This window comes from Pelodiscus sinensis, chromosome 2 (assembly GCF_052426305.1).
Source record: "Pelodiscus sinensis isolate ZL-2025 chromosome 2, ASM5242630v1, whole genome shotgun sequence".
Lineage (NCBI taxonomy): Eukaryota > Metazoa > Chordata > Testudines > Trionychidae > Pelodiscus > Pelodiscus sinensis.
In genome coordinates, this window is record NC_143053.1 from 22,999,165 (window position 1) to 23,019,223 (window position 20,059).

General features: G+C 43.7%; 1 long non-coding RNA gene across 2 annotated transcripts in view; it reads right to left on the reverse strand.

Annotated features, from left to right (window-relative positions):
• The window catches only part of LOC102445388 (uncharacterized), a 105,135-nt gene extending 86,567 nt beyond the window's left edge, over nt 1-18,568 (reverse strand). For both annotated transcript variants that reach the window (XR_332998.5, XR_003087009.3), the window contains exon 1: nt 18,410-18,568. This is a non-coding gene — a long non-coding RNA (uncharacterized LOC102445388). The remainder of the gene's footprint in view (nt 1-18,409) is intronic.
• Nucleotides 18,569-20,059: the final 1,491 nt, after the last annotated feature.

A 20,059-nucleotide genomic window follows, 5' to 3' on the forward strand; every position in this document is an offset into this window, starting at 1 on the left:
TATTATAAGGTGGGTGCATAACTGGCTGGATAACCATATTCAGAGAGCAGTTATTAATGGTTCGCAATCCTGCTGGAAAGGCATAACAAGTGGGGTTCCGCAGGGGTCTGTTTTGGGACCGGCTCTGTTCAATATCTTCATCAACGATTTAGATATTGGTATAGGAAGTATGCTTATTAAGTTTGCAGATGATACCAAGCTGGGAGGGATTGGGACTAATCTGGAGGATAGGGTCATAATTCAAAATGACCTGGACAAATTGGAGAAATAGTCTGAGATAAATAGGATGAAGTTTAATAAAGACAAATGCAAAGTGCTCCACTTAGGAAGGAACAATCAGTTTCACACATACAGAATGGGAAGCGATGGTCTGGGAAGGATTACGGCAGAAAGGGATCTAGGGGTTATAGTGGACCACAAGTTAAATATGAGTCAGCAGTGCGATGCTGTTGCAAAGAAAGCAGACATGATTCTGGGATGTATTAACAGGTGTGTTGTGAGCAAGACACGAGAAGTCATTATTCCGCTCTACTCTGCACTAGTTAGAGGCCTCAATTGGAGTATCGTGTCCAGTTCTGGGCACTGCATTTCAAGAAAGATGTGGAAAAATTGGAGTGGGTCCAGAGAAGAGCAATGAGAATGATTAAAGGTCTGGAGAACATGACCTATGAGGGTAGGCTGAGGGAATTGGGTTTGTTTAGTATAGAAAAGAGACGACTGAGGGGGGACATGATAGCAGTTTTCAGATATCTAAAAGGGTGTCATAAGGAGGAGGAAGAAAACTTGTTCATCTTGGCCTCTGAGGATAGAACAAGAAGCAATGGGCTTAAACTGCATCAAGGGAGGTTTAGGTTGGACATTAGGAAAAAGTTCCTAACTGTCAGGGTGGTCAAACACTGGAATACATTGCCCAGGGAGGTTGTGGAATCCCCATCTCTGGAGATATTTAAGAGTAGGTTAGATAAATGTCTATCAGGGATGGTCTAGACAGTATTTGGTCCTGCCATGAGGGCAGGGGACTGGACTCGATGACCTCTCCAGGTCCCTTCCAGTCCTAGTATTCTATGATTCTATGAAATAACTAGCGCTATTCCGAAATAACTTAGTTCGCATCTACAGAGCAGGGAGGAACACCTGGGTTCTACCCCAGTCTGACCAGACCCCTGCTGTCTGCCAGACCCCAGAATGTAGGGCGCCCCGGGAAAGCAGAGTGCATTGGTGAATGTGTGTCCTGCAGCATGTGTGTAAGATCACCCTGGCCTACAGAGTGAGCAAGTGAGAGAAAGAGAGATCACACGTACACTGCAGTGTGTGTGTGTGCGTGTGCGTGTGCGTGTGAGACACCGACCACCTTGGTCTGCTGTGTGTGTTTATAACAAAATCATTTTATCAATCACTGTTTCCACTCACATTTTTCATTGACCTCTCTTATGCACACTCATTGCATGACCCCTTTATTTAAAAAAATTGCAGCCCACATTTACAGAAAACGCACACCGCCCCGCACAGAAATTTCTGTGTATGGGCCTGTCTTGAATAAAAATGTCTCCAAATCAATTGAGTCCACTATTAAGTACATCAGAAAACAACTTTTCCACTCCTAATAACTACTTATGCTATTATTAATCATCATGTCAATTTATCAATAACATTATGTTGTATTTTTCAAGTCATGCAAATGGGCATTCTTATACAGCTCTTTGTTGACCACTTGTTTTGAATTTTGATGTGGTTTGGCTCTTTAGTTTGAAAAGGTTGCCGACCCCAGCTCCAGAGGCTATTAAAAGGATAATTGCCCACAAGTAAAGGTTCATAGAATCATAGATTCCAAGGCCAGAAGAAACTACTATTATCATTCCGCTCGATCTTCCATATGACACAGACCATAGAACTTTCCAAACTAATTCTTATAGCAGATCTTTTAGCAAAACATGCAATCTTGACTTAAAAATGATCATTTATGAAGAATCCACCATAACCCTTGCTAAATTTGTTCCAGCGATATTTACTCACTGTCAAAAAAATTTACCCTTTATATCCAGTGTGAATTTGTCAGGTTTCTACTTCTTGCCCTTAAATTATAGGATATCTTTCTCTGCTAGATTGAAGAGTCCATTATTAAATATTTGTTCCTCAGGTAGGAACTTACATATTTTAATTGAGTCCCCCTTTAATTGTCGACTTGTTAAACAGATTGATCTCTTTAAGGAATGTTCTCTAATCCTTTAATCTTTCTCATGGCTCTTCTGTGAATCCTCCCCAATTTACCAATATCTTTCTTGAATGATGGGCACCAGAGAGACAGTATTCCAGTGGTGGTTGCACTAGTGCCAAATACAGAGGTAAAATTACCTCTCGACTCCTATTCAATTTTTCCTCTTTCAACCACAGCATAACATTGGGAGCTCTTTTTCAGTTGATTCTCTACCACAACTACCAAAATGTTTTCAGAGTCTCTGTTTCCTAGAATAAAGTCCCCCATCCTATAAGTATGGCCTATATTTTTTGTTCCTAGATGCGTACATTTACAAATACCCATATTAAAATGCATATTACTTGCTTGACCACAAGTTACCAAGAGATCTTCATCACTCTGAATCAGTCACCTAAACTCTTCATTCTCTTCTACTCCCTTGATTTTTTCTCATTTGCAAACATTAGCAGTAATGATTTAACAATTTGCACCAGGTCATTCATAAAAACTTTACCCACTGCAACACCAAGAATTGATCCCTGTGGAAGTCCATCGGAAACATCCACTTGATGACAATTCTTCATTTGCAATTACTTTATGATATATCGAATAATCAGTTTTAAATCTTTAAATGTATGACACGTTAATTTTAAATTCTTCAGAATGTTATGGCACCAAGTAAAATTTCTTACAGAAGTATTGAGCCAACTCTATTACTTTAATCACATTTGTAATCTCATTAAAAAAAAGGTTAGTTTGCCCTGAAAATAGAATCTATTTTCCAGAAATGCACCTTGATTTGCATTAATTATGCTCCTTCATTTATTTATTAATCAAGCTCCATGATCTTGCCAGGAACTGACGTCAAGCTGACAGGATGAACCTGAGTAATAATAGGTCTGTTTACACTTCTTTTAAAATTGGTATCACATTATCTTTCTTCCAATTTCTGAAAATTCCCCATTGCTCAAAGATTTATTGAAAATCAATATTAATAATCCAACACGCTCCTCAGAGAGCTCTTTTACAACTCAAGGATGCAAGTTAACTGGGCTTGCTAATTTAAAAATGTAACGTTAGTAGGTACTGTTTAACATCCTCCAGAGATGCTAGTGGAATAAAAAGTGTTCTCACAAGATGATGAGACTACTATATTATCTGGTTTCCCCAAATACAGAACAGAAATATTATTGAACTCTTCCGCCATTTTCTGCATTATTGATATTTCTATCATTTCCATTTGGTAATGGACTGGTATTATAGTCAGGTAATTTTAAAAATGTCTTTTTATTGTCCTTAATTATGCTTGCTACAGATTTCTCCCTGTATCCTTTGGTTTCCCTTATCGATTTTCTACAGTTCCGAACTTGTCATTTATATTCATTATTATTATTAACTTCTTCTTTCTTGCATTAGCTATATATTATTTTTATAGCTGCCTTCATTCCCCTCTAAATCAGGTCAGTTTTTTAACCAATATGGCCTTTCTACTCAATTGTGGCTTTTTGGGCATCCACTAAGACATTGTTAAATCATTCCTGACTACCATTCACATGTATCTAATTAAATTCTTCCTTCCAGGCTTAAAATTGTTTTCAGCTTTTCTGGACTTTTTTCTGCTTGCACATTATAAATGTGATCAAGTCATGATCACTGATACCCAAGCTAAAATTATTTTTTAGTTCTGTGATCAATTCTTCTTTATCTATTAGGACAAAGTCTAATACAGGCAGTCCCCGACTTACGCGGATCCGACTTATGTCGGATCCGCACTTACGAACGGGGCTCTCGCCCCGGAGGTCGAGGTAGCGGATTGCTACCTGCGAGCTCCGGGGCGAGAAAGCCCCGTTCGTAAGCTGCTCCGGTGCCCCTGGTCTGCTGGAGACCGTCTCCAGCAGACCAGGGGCACCGGGCGGGTTCCCGCGCTTCTGAGGCTTTGCCAGAGCAAAGCCTCAGGAGCGCGGGAACCGCCGCTGTTGCCGCTTGAGACCAGGTGCCTGTGGTCTGCTGGGGACCGTCCCCCTCTGGGTGTCCCGCACCTCTGAGACTTTGCCTTCGAAGTAGGAATAAGAGATCCTCCGGAAAAGGGTTTTTTCCGGAGGATCTGGCCAGTGTAGACGCTCTTTTCCGGCTTTTCTAAAAGCCGGAAAAAAGCGGCGGACATTTTTATTTAAATGCCACGGGGGATATTTAAATCCCCCGCGGATTTCCCTATTACGATCTCAAAAATTACCATGCCCCTTCCGGAAAAGGGGCCAGTGTAGACGTAGCCTAGGTGTGTGGGTTACACCAGTTAATAGCCCATCTTGTGTTTTCTCTGTTGGGACACTGATTCATAAGCATTCAAGATAATCTTCTGAGTTATCAGCATCCTGGAAACAGGTAATGACTTTTCCATCTGAGTTCCACAGCCACTACACTTTTATCTACTAAAATAATCACATTTCAACATTTCAATAATATGAATCATCCCACCAATTTTCAGTAATGCCAGCTAGATTGACTTTCTGTTTTTAAATGAGCATGTACAACCCCTCTTTTCGTGACTGAGTCTCCTTGCATTGATGTATAGACAATTCAATCATTTCTAATCATTGTCTCATAGCAACATGAGACCTGCCATATTGGGTCAGACCAATAGTCCACCCTATCCTAACAGTGGCCAGTACCAAAGCTTCAAGGGGAGTATACAGAGCAGGGAAGTTGGAATGATCCATCTCCGATCTTTCCCTCCTTTTAGGGTCTCCCCAAGTGTATGACTACATCCCTTTGCATCTTGACTAATAGTCATTGATAGACCTATCCTCCATCCTCAATTTACCAGCACTTATATGCAATTCTTTACATACAACGCATACATATATCATGCAATGATATTCATGATGAGTGAGTCACAAATTTTAATTGATACCTTATGCAATACACTTTTATAGTGCAATAATATTTTATATAATCAGTTGATTTCACTGTTTATTCTTTGGTTTTCAGAACTCTTGTTCTCCCCTTGGTGTATCTGGACCCAGAATGTCTCAGATACCTCAATAGAAGGACAAATCCTTTTAAACGTGCTTTCTGATACTATATTATCAACCAAATTCTAGAGAGATCTTACCTGAAATGTAAGCATGATATGCTTTATTCAAGTGACAGCACTCTAATAAGACAAGATAGAAAAGCATGGGATTTGTGAATCTAGTTTTCACTGACGTCTTCGCAGTTCCAAATTATTTAGTGAATTAATTCACTGAGCTACCTGCTAAAAGCTCATCCATGAATCCACTGGATACTGTACATTTAAAAGTTATTAAAATACAACTTACCTGCCTATAATCAGCAATATACTCGAAACTAGAGATGGAATTGAAACTCATCTTCCTGTTTCCATTAGCTAAACTACATCTGCTGGAATATTTTTCCCTACTGCAGGTTTTAATAACAGAAATTAAACTGGTGAGGACTTTTTCCCTCCTTTTTTGGTGCAGTTAATAAAAAATGCTTTCCAGGCACAGGAAGAGTGCAACATTTGCTCAGTTCAACTACAGCTGTTTTTCATATGGGCCAGTTCCAGAGATGTTATGAGGGATTTTAATCCTGGGAGGAGCTGGGCATAGTATGAAAAGGTTCTCTCTCACAGTATTTCCTGCTTTCCCAGTTATTAGAAAAACCTATCAAAATTATTAGTAACTTTTCACTAAAATTATTTTGTCCCCATTTATTTGGAATCAAAGACTTAAATGCATACAGCTTTTCCTTTCAATTTTAAAAAGTAATGGAGAACAAAGGGAGTATATTAAATCTTCATTTTTATCATTTTATAATCACTACACAAATGTAATGTACATTATAAAATAGAGAACTTTTAAAACAGAATATAGAGCAGCATCCAGTGGCCTGCAGGAAATTGGAAACTACAGAAATTAAACTACTTCTCCATGTCTCCCCGTAGTTAAACTATTTTTGCTGTATTTTTCCTCTGTAGGCTTTAACAACATCTTTTTCATTGGGTTTGGGGCAGGGAAAGGGGTTTCTGCAGTTAAAGAAAAAACAGTTGCAAAGTACAGGAGAACAGCTGTGTTGTTAAAAGGCATAGCCATGGGTTGGCCATTACGTCATCACTAACAAAACAAAAGGTAGGTCTACCCGGCAATCAGGAGATGTGATTGCAGCACAGGGAGATTGTGGAATCTCCATCTCTGGAGATATTTAAGAGTAGGTTAGATACATGTCTATCAGGGATGGTCTAGACAGTATTTGGTCCTGCCATGAGGGCAGAGGACTAGACTCGATGACCTCTCCAGGTCCCTTCCAGTCCTAGTATTCTATGATTCTATGACATGTAGACATACCTGCCCTAGCTTGCTAATACCTGCTGTAAAGTCACAACTGCTGTATTACATACCCAGAATCCCAGGCAGTCTTGTATTCAGGCAGATAATCTAGGCTACAGAAACTTTACTGCTATTTGAGTGAGCTATGCTGAGGTCTGCCTACACATCAGCACAGCAAATGTAGATATACCCTAAAAGACATGTGCATGCTGTATAATCCAGCCAACTAGCAGAGAAAGGTTCTTAAAACCTGCCCCTCAGCTGCACACCTGCATGTGGGCCATGAACAGACTCCCACAAGGAGTTCAATGGAAGGAATAGTCTATTTTAAATTATTGTATTCAGCCAGAATTTATTTGAATATATATATATATATACACACATACATACATACATACACACACACACGGGACCTCCCTGGTCCAGCACCCTCAGAATTAGGATCAGGAATTTTGCCAGACCCCTGCCAGAAGCCCCCTCCAGCTCTGGCCCAACCACTGCCCTCCCAGCTGGTTCCCTCCTCGCTGAGCCCACTGCCCTGTCAGCCCCCGCTACCCTACCTCTGTGCACTGGTCTCCTGCTGTTGCGCCCAGCTCTTGCTGCTGTGCTGGGCAGCTCTGCTGCCTCTGCTCACTGGGCTCCCACTGCCACACCAGGCAGCCCTGCCGACTGTGTGCACACCTAGCTCCTGCTGCAGCACCTGGCAGCCCTGCTGCCTTTGCACACTGGGCGCTCAGTGCCCCACTGTGCAACCCTGCTGTCTCTGTGTAAGGCTCCTGCTGCCATGCATGGGGCTCCTACAGCCTTGCTGGGAAACCTCATTACCCTGCCAGCTTGCACAGATGTTGCCAGACCAGAGAGTCCCAGTTAAGAGAGTTTCAACCTGTGTGTGTGTATATTGACAGACCCAGCACAGGTGGCTACGGTAGTTTGGTAGAGCATAGACATACCAGGAGCTGAGTGAATGCTTTTCTGTTCCCTGAATAAACTGCCAGAGACTGCTGCCATGTTATCAAGTCAGGCAGGAACCTGAGACTAATTAAGAGCTCGCCTGAAGCAGCAGGCTAATCAGGCACCTGCAGACAGTTAAGACCTGCTGGGCTACTTTAAAAGGTTTCCCCTTAGCTAAGGAAGGGTGAAGGAGAAGAGTGAAGGGTTGAGAGGGGGAAGTAGTGAATTGCTGAGAAAAGAAAGACTGTACTGAATCAGGAAAGATTCACTCTACTACCAGGGAGAAGGTATTAGGGGAGTTTTTGGGGAAGTGGCCCAGGGAAAAGTCTGCTGTATTTGGCCTAGAGGAAAACCCCCATCAGTTAGGGGTGCTGAGTGTCCAGTTTTGAAGTGGACAGGCCAGTATTTGAGCTTTCTGTTCAGGAAACAAAAGGAGAAAATATAAATGTCTAGTATTTTCTAAATAAGATGTAATATAGATTGTAATGTCAAGTGTGTCCAGTATTTTTGTTGAAATCATCTGGCAACCCTACCATCAGTTGCTGCTATCTAGACTGTCTGGGCTGGAACCTGGAGTAGTGGGTGGGCCTGGGTCCCCTCCCAAACACCACTAAAAATTCTGCTGCTGGAAAGAGATGCCAGGGTGATGGAGGGGTTTCATCCCAATCCTTTTAACTTTCTCAATGATGAGAATGTGTAAGCTGTGACTCTGTCCTTTAGAAAAGGTAAGAGGAAGTGTGGAGGGTCACAGTGAGCCTCTGAGGCATACCATAACTACCTAGAAGTGCAGGACCCATGTGGCACAGCCAAATGCCACAAGATTTGATAGATATAGATCCATCTTATTTTTTCCTCAAGCTATTCTTTCAGGGGCAGCACACTCTGAAGCCCACCCAACACTACCAGGACCCTGCCTGGTTTTCGTTGTCACATGATAAATCAAACTGCATAAGAAGAGACAGCATTTTTTTAAATACAGTTATACAATATATACTACGTCTACACTGGTGGCTTCTTCCACAAGAACAGCTGTTCTTGTGCAAAAACTTGCTGGGTGTCTACACTGCAGGCGCGTTCTTGCACAAGTAAATTTACAGTCTAGTGTCAGAAAACAGGGCTTTTCCGGAACAGTTATTCCTCTTCCCCTGAGGAATAAGCCCTCTTGCGCAAGAGCTCTTGCACGAGAGGGCAATGTAGACAAGCAACATGAATTTCTTGCGCAAGAAACCCCTATGGCTAAAATGACCATCAGAGCTTTCTTGCACAAGAGAGCATCCACACTGCCATAGATGCTCTTGCACAAAAGCACATCTCTTGCGCAAAAGCTCATGCCAGTGTAGACACACTTTTGTGGAAGACTCTTTGGCTATGTCTAGATTGCATCCCTTTTATGAAAAAGGGTTGTAGTCTAGACATAGCCTTTGTGCAAGAACTCTTCCGCAAAACAGTTCTTGTGCAAGAAGCTGTCAGTGTAGATGTAGAAAAACCTGGTGCTCTGCCAACTTAGCTGTCCACCTCACAATCTTTAGTGTATTTATCATCCCCAGGGATCGACAATTAATGTAATCTACTCGCCTATGGTGAGTAGATTACAAGACGGTGCAACGCGGTCAGCGCATGTGCAGTGCGGTCTGCACATGCACAGCGTGCCGAACCGCGTGGCTGGCAAGCGGGGCTCTCCGTGGTTTGGTGAGCCCTGATCATCCCAATACCCTGAAAAGTGCTACTCCCCCTCTAATTTTACAGATAAACTGAGGCCCAGAAACTTCCCAAAGTCAGAGAAAGTCTGATACAGTAGGGAACTGGACTCATTCCCTTAGGTTACCTCTATGCTGCACAGTTACTTTAAAAATAAGCTATTCCGCAATAGTTTTTCCAAAATAGCTAATTTCGAAATAGCACATCTACACTGTTGGGAAGCCTCAAAATTAGTCCAAGGAAGGCTTCCCTAATGTAGATGTGCTATCTTGCTATAGAGCCACAGGAGACACTGGGGAGGAATAACTTAGAGGGGCTATTTCAAAATAGCAGCAGTGAAGTGTTTACACACAGCTTACTTTGGAATTAGTGTTATTCCTCATAGAATGAGGTTTACACATTTTGAAATAAGCTGTCCATTATTTTGAAATAACTCCTCCTCCTAATAGAATGTGTCAGTGGCCCCTACACCTATACTCCAATGGATACTGGCCTAAACCTTGGGAATAATGTAGCCTGCAGCAGGAAGGACTGAAAAACTAATTTATGATTAGCTGTTGCCTGTAATACATATTCATCTAGTAAATTATGCAGCCAGTAGCTGTGTGTGTGCTAAGTTCGATTTCCAGACTGGGTGTCATGTCTCAAGTACACAAAGGACAAAAAGCTGAGACTCAGGTTGTGTGGAAACCAGTTTGTCTCTCTCATTTTAGGGTATTCTCTTCAACAAATAACTCTTATAAATCAATCCCTGCCTATGATGACAGAATCTCACAATATTGCAGGCTATGTCAGATCAAAGGCTGTGTAAAAATGTGCATTAGAAGGTTAGCTCTGGATTTTGAGGTTTTTTTCCAACTTTCCAGGATTGGCCAGGAACCTCCTGGAATCAACATCAATCTCCCTGTTGAAAGCAATCTGGGGGATTCTTTTAGGAATTTTTAAAGAAAATGATATTATGTCATACTGGGAAAAAAATCTCTCTCAGTAGCTTTAGTCAGAGTTGGCAACCCTAATTCTGAGTGACTCTCAAATACAAGTATAGAACAGAGAGATTCTGATCCGAGTTTAGTTATCTGGCATGTCACATGATACTGACAGTGTTAAGAACATAAGAATGGCTGTACTGGGTCAGACCAAAGGTCCATCTAGCCCAGTAGCCTGTCTGCTGACAGTGGCCAGTGCCAAGTGTCCCAGAGGGGGTGGACTGAAGACAATGATCAAGCGATTTGTCTCGTGCCATCCATCTCCAGCCTCTGACAAACAGAGGCCAGGGATACAATTCCTACCCCCTGGCTAATAGCCTTTTATGGACCTAACCTCCATGGCTACGTCTACACTGGCCCCTTTTCCGGAAGGGGCTTGTAAATTTCACTAGTCGTCGTAGGGAAATCCGCGGGGGATTTAAATATCCCCCGCGGCATTTAAATAAAAATGTCCGCCGCTTTTTTCCGGCTTTTAAAAAAGCCGGAAAAGAGCGTCTAGACTGGCCCCGATCTTCCGGAAAAAGTGCCCTTTTCCGGAGGCTCTTATTCTTACTCTTTGAAGGCTCTTTGAAGTAAGAATAAGAGCCTCCGGAAAAGGGCACTTTTTCCGGAAGATCGGGGCCAGTCTAGACGCTCTTTTCCGGCTTTTTTAAAAGCCGGAAAAAAGCGGCGGACATTTTTATTTAAATGCCGCGGGGGATATTTAAATCCCCCGCGGATTTCCCTACGACGACTAGTGAAATTTACATGCCCCTTCCGGAAAAGGGGCCAGTGTAGACGTAGCCCATGAGTTTATCTAGCTTCTCTTTAAACTCTGTTATAGTTCTAGCCTTCACAGCCTCCTATGGCAAGGAGTTCCACAGGCTGACTATGCACTGTGTGAAGAAGAACTGTCGCTTAGTTTTAAACCTGCTACCCATTAATTTCATTTGGTGTCCTCTACTCCTTATATTATGGGAACTAATGAATAACTTTTCTTTATTCACCCTCTCCACACCACTCATGATTTTATATACCTCAGTCTCCTCTTTTCCAATCTGAAAAGTCCCAGTCGCTTTAGTGTTTCAATTGTTCTGAAAGACAATCTTTAGCACACTGCATCTATGCAATCCCCGGAGCCATTACAGTGCAGTAGCAGAAGGAAGGAACAGCCCAGTGCTGCTGAATATGGCATCTAGAAGTCACCTGTTCACTGTCAGAAGATGCTGCCAGGGCCGGGCAACCATAAGTCTTCTTTTTCTTTGCTAATCTAATAACTGTAGCTGGAAATGAGCAAGATAGTAGTCATCAAAAATACTGGTATGAGGGTTCCCACTCTGTAGCATTTTCACTTCATCCCAGAAATGCAGGGCCTCGTTTTAGGGCAGGGAAGCCTGTTGAGGGAGGGGGTAGATATTCTGAGGAACAGGAGTCCCTTTTGAATTTAAGGCAATCCTTTAGCCCAGGTCAATGATCATCTGAGTTTTGCTTTAAGACCAAATCCAAACCTTGCTATCCTTGTGGGAGGAGGAGGGGGTAAAATTCATACCAGCCTTAACTGGTTAAAGAACAGTAATTCCCTCATAAGAGTCTTAGGGTATGGCTACACTATCCACCCTAGTTCGAACTAGGGTGGCTAATGTAGTCATTCGAACTTGCAAATGAAGCCCGGGATTTAAATATCCTGGGCTTCATTTGCATGTTCCTGGGCATCGCCATTTTTAAATGCCCAGTCGCTCGAACTACCTGCCCGTGGCTACATGCCGCACGGGCTAGGTAGTTCGAATTAGCACTCTTATTGCAGAAGGAGTAACGGTAGTTTGAATTAAGAGTGTTAATTTGAACTACCTAGCCCGTGCCGCGTGTAGCCGCGGGCAGGTAGTTCGAGCTACCAGGCATTTAAAAATGGCGGCGCCCGGGAACATGCAAATGAAGCCTGGGATATTTAAATCCTGGGCTTCATTTGCAAGTTCAAATGACTACATTTAGCCACCCTAGTTCGAACTAGGGTGGCTAGTGTAGCCATACCCTTAGGCTGTGTCTAGACTGGCAAGTTTTTCCACAAAATGTGGAAAAAATTGCCAGCTATCTACACTGGCCGCTTGAATTTCCGCAAGAACACTGATGATCTCATGTAAGATTGTCAGTGTTCTTGCGGAAATACTATGCTGCTCCCGTTCAGGCAAAAGCCCTCTTGCACAAATGCTTTTGCGCAAGAGGGCCAGCGTAGACAATGCGGTATTGTTTTGCGCAAAAAAGCCCCGATCTCAAAAATGGCATTCGGGGCTTTCTTGTGCAAAACCACGTCTAGATTGGCATGGACGCTTTTCCGCAAAAAGTGCTTTTGCAGAAAAGCGTCCGTGCCAATCTAGACGCCCTTTTCCGCAAATGCTTTTAACGGAAAAACTTTTCTGTTAAAAGCATTTGTGGAAAATCATACTGGTCTAGACGTAGCCTTACTGTGTAAGGGCCCAATCCTGTGAAGTGTTGAGTGGCCTCCACTCATTTACTATGTCTACACGGAGGGAAAAGTCGGAAAAAGATATGCAAGTTGCAGTTCACAATTTGTGTATCTTTTTCAATTGTCTTCCGAAAGAGGCTTTTCCAACATTTGTCTCATCTACATGGAGCCAAATGGTGGGGAAAAACCCTCTTTCAGAACATCCCTTCTTCCTTGTAGAACAAGATTTACAGGGATGCTGAAAAAAAAAGTCTGCTTTTCTGAAATTTTTTTCAGAAAAGGAGACACATTCCCTGGACACAGCAGAGCTCTGCAGTGCAGACATAGCCTTTGTCAGATAAGTGAGGGTATGTCTACACTACCACCCTAGTTCGAACGAGGGTGGTAATGTAGGCAACCGGAGAAGCCTAGTCCGAACTACCTAGTCCGTGTAGCCGCACGGCACGGAGTCCTCACTAGCGGACATTTAAAAGTGGCGGTGCCCGGCTATATGCAAATGAAGCCCGGGAAATTCAAATCCCGGGCTTCATTTGCAACTCCGGTTGCCTACATTACCACCCTAGTTCGAACTAGGGTGGTAGTGTAGACATACCCTGAGAGTGGAGAGTACTCAGTAGCTCTCAGGACTAAATTTGATCCTGAATCCTGATCATATGCCACCTGAGGCATGTTGAGCATATGCAGCAAAGGAAGTACTAATAGGACTGAGCCCAAGAGGAAATAGCCCTTAAATCCTTTGGAAACAAGGACTTTACTGTTATGTACTATGTGATGCCTCACACAAAATAAGACAGTGTAAATATTACTGGCTGGTGAAAAGGCTAGTAAACTCACATACTGTTCACATGGAAGCTCATCCATGTGGCTAAACAACTGTTTCATCAGCATTCCCCAAACCAATCTACCATAATTCAAGTCATGCCACAAAATCAGTCCTTTGCTTACACATCTGTGATGGCTAGGAGGAGTGTTGGCCACCATTCGGTGATTAAAGGGTTAAACTCGAATAGCTAGGGGGTGTTGGCAGGGAGCCAGAAGAACCAATGGGATAGTGTTGAAATTTGAATTGTTAAGATATACCAGCCAGCTGTTTTTCCTTTGTGCAGTTTAAGCCAGGAGCTGAGGAAGCAGGATGTTTTAAATCCAGGCAGGACTATCATGCCTTCAAGGAATACAGGGCATAGAAATGGACTGGACCTTGAAGTGAATCGTCAGTAATAGGGAAAAAATAGTCGTGCTCAGTTTATTTTCTATGATTTGCTGATTGGTTAACTTCTGAGCTAATTCAGGTGCACCCCTCTCCCACATTCATTGTACCTAAACCACAGCCAGACAGGCTATGTTTCTCTGTGTTTTGTTTTTCTTAGTTGCTCTGTAACACCTAGCAACCAAATGCACTTTAACAAAAAATTTTGTTTTGTTAATAAAATCACCTTTTTTTGAAGGTGATGATTTGATACTTGTATCCTGAGAAGTAGCAGGAGACTTAGACTGAGAGGTCATCTATCAGAGACTGCAGGGTTTTTTGCCCCCAAGTGCTCTTGTGGTAAAAAGAGGTTGGGGTACTCCTCTGAAAGAAGTTCAAGTGACAGAACACTGGTTTTGTGTTCATCAGTTATAAATTCCCCATGGAAAATAAAATCGGCATCAGACCCAAGAGTATTCAAGCAGATGGAAGGAGAAATGCAGAAGTGGCCAGTTAGCTGATTTGCAGAAATGTTTGGGGGCCATACAGCTGATTTTCAGTAATATTCATTCATCCACAGTTGGATGTTTTTCCTAAGCATCTATTCCCCATAGCTCCTTATAGCCATCGCCACATGTGGAAGCACCTGTAGATCAAAAATAAATTATAAATGTTTACAGACACTTCAGTGTTTAAAGGTCAGTCTATTGTTCTAGCAAAACTGCCCATTTTTTTCCCCACTAGGGAGGATATTGTTCGGCCACCTGCCATGTTGTTCAAGTTGCTTTCTTGGCTGGCAGTATTTAAAGCCCTACAATACAACATAGCACACAAAAGGTTGGAAAGTGCCTGAGGAGTTTTCCTCCTGAGGCAAGCAGGGTCTGCAGAAGTTGTCAAGATTACCTTCTTAGTCTCTTGATGAGGGAATTAGGAAGACGACTTCAGCCTGCATCTCCATTTTGTACTTCCTTGCAGCTGTTTAGAAAGCAGCACTGACACCCCCCTGAGGAGACTGAGATTGTGTTGTCATGAGAGGTGGAAAAAGTGTTATACTAAAAAAAACCAAAAAAAAACCCACAATTCAGAGTGGAGAAGATAAAGACACCACAACTTCCATTTAGAACAGGCCTAATAATGGTAAGTAACAACCGGTGTTCCCTCTAAGATTTTTCCATCCATGAGCAGAGTGGGTTTGTCTTCTGCACCAATAGTGAGGTCATGTGCGCTTATTCGGATGTGTGCCACTGTGGCACCCAAGTTATTTATATATATATAAAAACAATTAAAATGGTATGGAGGAACGAATACTAAATCAAGGGATTAGTAACAAGGTGCAAGACTTTAAATGTTTGTTTAATATGAAGTCAAATAAAAGAAAACTGATACGGCAAAGTTTTCAGTATGTTAGATGAGCCTCAAGGCTGCTCTAAATCTGCACTGTCCGCAGTTCCGTAGAAGTCGTAGGAGGCCACGGAGCAGCGCACGGCTCATTCTGTGGCAACAGTGGCCAGAGCCTCAGGCCCTTTAGAATCACTGAGTCCCAGGGAAACTGCCCTCTCCTCCTGTCCCCCAGCCCGCCATTGACAAGCGTAGCAGGGCACTAGCTCCTGAGATCAGCGGCAACACATGCATGCCGCTAAAAGTCAGGCAGTGTTGCTGCTGTTTATCAGCTCTTTTGCTGACAAAATATTTCCAACCCCAAAAAGAGGCATTCACATTGTTATCAGGAGAGTGCTCCTGCCCATCACACACTGATCATGCTGGTACTTGCCACCACAAAACTTTTTCCTTGGGAGATGAGGGGTAACACCTCTGAAGGACATAAGCTTTGCCGTGCAGTAGCCAGTGTAGACATAGCCACGCCTGCTGGCAGACAACTGAGCTGCAGCGGCCTGAAAATTGCAGCTGTTCAGAACCCTGTGCACACACACTGACAATAACAGAATCACATGTACCTGAGCCATCACTGGGTCAATTCATGCTCAATATTTAGACAAGTGGCTTTCCTGTATAGTAAAAAACACTAGTATAGTATACTAGCCAGATAAATCAGCAGCTGGGGAGAGCTATTTATTATCAATTTGCATCTACAGTTAATTCATTGGGTCTTCTAACAGAACATTCAGACTCAAAATTATACTAAATAAATATAACAGTGGTTCCCAAACTTTGATACCGGGGACAGCAAACCTATTCACAAACTTTCGATGGACAGGAAACATTCATTTCTATATTCATTATGCAGATGAATATGCAAATGTGCAAAATATATGTTTCCCATCCACCAAAAGCCCAGTCCCCACAGGCCCCAGTGCCAGTCCTAATCTCTAGAGCCCCCCCACTCCTCCACTACCCCGTAGGGCCAGCTACTGACCCCAGAATCCCCTGCATCCAACCCCCTAGTACCAGCCCCCCCCTTAGGCCCCTCCATCACTAGACCCCCCCCATACCAGCCTCCCGTTTCCAAAGCCCCACTGCACTGAACTCCCCCAGAACCTCCACCATCGCCAGCAGCCCCCAGTGCCAGCCCTGCCCCCATAGCCCTCTCCACTACTAGCTCAGCCTCCAGAGCCCCCCCAGCACTAGACCTTCCCAGAGCCCCTAGTGCCTGCCCTGCCCCCCTCACCTAGCCCTGCACTGCTGCCCATGTGGCGGCAGCTCTGGGGGCCAGGCTGGGGTACAGTGCCCAGCACCTTCCTCCTGCCATGGCTGTTGGATCTCCTCCCAGCCGCAGAAGAGCGGTTCACTGCACAATTGGAAGGCTGCAGGACATGGGGTCTCCCCCCCAGCATGGAAAAGTGCTTCTCTGTGCAACAGGAGGGCCACACGGAGCAGCTCTGCAAGGCCTTCCACAGCCGGCATGAAACCCTGCCCGGCGCTGGTTGGCTGAGAGGCAGGGTAGGACATGCCCCCACAGCCGCCGTGGCCTGGCAGCCAGGGGTCCACAACCTGGCAGCAGGCCATGTCCCAGCAGCTGGGAACCACTGTAATATAGGACTTTTTACTTACTATATCTAGAGGAAAGTGGAATGTGTCTTCTGGACTGTATTGGGAAGAGTAACCAGAAATGGGGGTAGAGATGGGGGCTATTAATGACATCTGTAAGTTATGGCAAAAGCACAAGAAGCTTATAGTAAGCTGGTAAATAATGTTTGTACCAGTACTGGGAGATGAAGAATGCATTTGACAACAGTTTTACGTGCATGTAGTAGTAAAAAGTCACTGTCAATAGTGTCACAGAGACCAAGCAAGTAATAATTTCAGATTAATAATGTTTCAAGGAGGAATACAAAGGAAGAGTTGCCCAGAATGCCTCCTGCCTGCGCTGTTATTGTTACTATTAGAAGCACAACCAGCAACTTCTCATTTCTGCTTCAAAAAAAATCAGACGACCTTTACTCTCACCCCAGAACTTTTTTTTAAAGCCAAGAGTAATACAGAGATGCATATTTTAGATGGAAAGTGGCTTTGCTTTGTGCAGTGCTGAAGAATGTTTAGATTTTCCATATTCCACTGTTTAGGAGTACTACAGCAAATCTTTTTCCTTCCATTTTTAAAGATTCTTTTATTCCAGTATAAGTATGGGAGACTGAAGTTAATATCAAGTACATTAAGCATACCACCAACAACTGTAAAAACCCTACACTTCAGTCTTCAAGGACAGTTCAAAACAGTGATTCCATTTTGAATGCATCAGAATATAAATTTATGGAGTGAGCTCCAAAACTAGAGCTGTAATAACACAGCTCGCAAAATGTTACTTTGTGCGCATCTGTTCTTTTTTAAAGGGGTAAACATTTATTTGCATATATGTTTTCTCATTATTGCTGATTTTACAGCTGCGTGAGAGCAGAATCAGTCCCACTCACGACTAAGAAATGCTGATTTTGCTCTCACTTTATCAGATTCTGTCTTCTCTACCCCTCCCCCCCTCAGTGTTTGAGCCACACAGCCCTGCCCCAGAGTAGCTGCCCACTCACCATGCGTCTAGGGTTGCCAGATGGTTTAACCAAAAGTACCGAACACCCCCCCCCCCCCCGTCCAAAAAAACCCAACACACCGGGGAAAAAATTCTGTTGAGGAAAAAAAAGGGGGGGGGGGAGTTGAGAAAAAGAAAAAAAAAGGCTTTTTTGCCAGCAGCCATTTTGTTTTTCTTTCCAGCCACAATGCAGAACCGGGTAAGCAGGGGGGATTTGGGAGAGGGGACATCCAGGGGCCGAGGAGGGACCTGGGGGCTGTGTCTGGTTGCTGAGTGTCTCATAGGGTTGCCAGGTGTCCGGTATTTTTGCCTTCTGGCAGAGAAAAAAAATCAGAAGATACTGGACATTTTAGGTGTCCGGTATTTTCTGAATTTTTTTACCAGAGAGGAGGTGAAAATACCGGACTGTTTGGATCAATACCGGACAGCTGGCAATCCTACATGTGGCCACTATCTCAAGCCCCAGTGGCAGCACCCCGCCCATCCATGGCCCCAAACCACGGCAGCAGACACTTGCCCTCCCACCTCCTCACAACCCCAAAGCCCAGCAGCAAGCAGAACAGCCATTCCCCCCAACACAGCCCCAGCTGCCAGAATAGCAGCCTCCCCGCCCCAGCCCCAGGCATGGGAGAAGCCATACCACTCACCTTCCAAATCCAGCAGGAAAGCAAGGGCTGCGGCACAGCTGTGTGAAGGAGGTGGGCGGGCTCAGAATTTTTAGTGCATGGCTGCACGGGAGAGCTCCTTATAAGGAACACTGGTAACAACCCAGGGCTGGTGAAAATTTTCCTGGTAGGAACTGTAGAAGAAACAGGTGGGAAAAGGTGGGGGCCAAATTTGGACCTGTATACTTCATGAAAAGAGAGTGGGGGAAGACATAGGGAAATTCCACTTCTGGAGATAGTTTAATTTGCTACAACACACAACAATAATAGTGCCTAGAGCAAACAGCCTATCATTTATCTGAAGTGATAGCAAAGCTTCCATCTCGGTTCTAAATAGGTTCCATACGGATGCAATGTACACAATTACTGGGCCATTTGACACATCCTGCTAGGACTTCAAAACATTTTATTTTTAATTAAAAGCATTTACTTGTGCAAGTTCTTCTGCTTGGGGGTCTCAATTCCCTTTCAAAGGGTTTGGCTCAATCTGTTGCTCACAGTGGGAGCCATAAATCCAATTTGTTTTCATCTGGGATCAAAGAAGAGTTGAAAAAAGAAAGCGGCAATTTGTGAGGGGAGTAGGGAGAGACAGGAGGTTGCTTCTGGATAAAACAGGATGCATTTTAAATGTTTAAGTGAAACATACTGAAAGATTCTAATGGTTTCAATGTACTTTGGGTCAGGCCATGAATGCTACAGGCCTCAAATCACTCAGAGGTTTGGGCTCAGTAGCGCTGGCCCAACTCTGGTATTAGTTACAGTGCTTTCTCTCACTGCTTCAGCTGAGAATCTGTGTAGTGGAAATAGTTTCCATCATTCCCTTTCCATCCTTGGAACATCTATGCCAGAGAACGAGTAACCCATCTATAAGCCGTGATACCAGCTCTACCTGTAATAAAGTGTTCACCAAATGCAAGGCATGATGGATAGTCGTCCCATCGCCTCTGAACTGAACTCCCATGCGGGCTTGAACAGTATGTTGACAATCTCATGTACCCGTAACTGTTTTTCTTCTGAGTGGATACTTACAGTAGGAAATTTTGGGGAGCAAATCACGCCCAAACACACATCAGGGTGCCAATTACAGTTGCTGATATATACAAATGCGATTCACTATAGGGATTAGCAGGCATTAATACTGCTATCTGCCTGAAGAGGGGAATCTGCTAAGGGCCCTTCATCCTGGATGGCTCAGCACCTTAGGTGAATTCTTCTTTTTTAGGTGCAGATAATGTGCCCTACTCCAGGCTACATAAATAGCATGAAAACCAAGCATAACCCTCTTGCTGGGAAGTCTCTTGCAGGCACAAAGCAGACATAGCTGGTTCCTACACTGTAAGGGGTATTGCAGGGTAGGAAGGACTAGGCAGGAAAGGTGGGAGGCACACTTTACATTCCAGCAGTAGTCATCTGGATATAGGTCCTAGGCAGCCATAGTCACCCGGCACAGGCTGCTCTAAACTACCTTCAGGTCCAAACATAGGTAGAAAAATCATTCAGCTCTCCTCTCTGCTACACCCAGTGGAAGCTGCACTCAAGAGAGAATCTGACTCTTTGTTTTCATTCCACTTGTTACAATAATTAAAATATTAGTGAGCACAAAACTAAGGCGATGAGAGGAAAAATTCAACC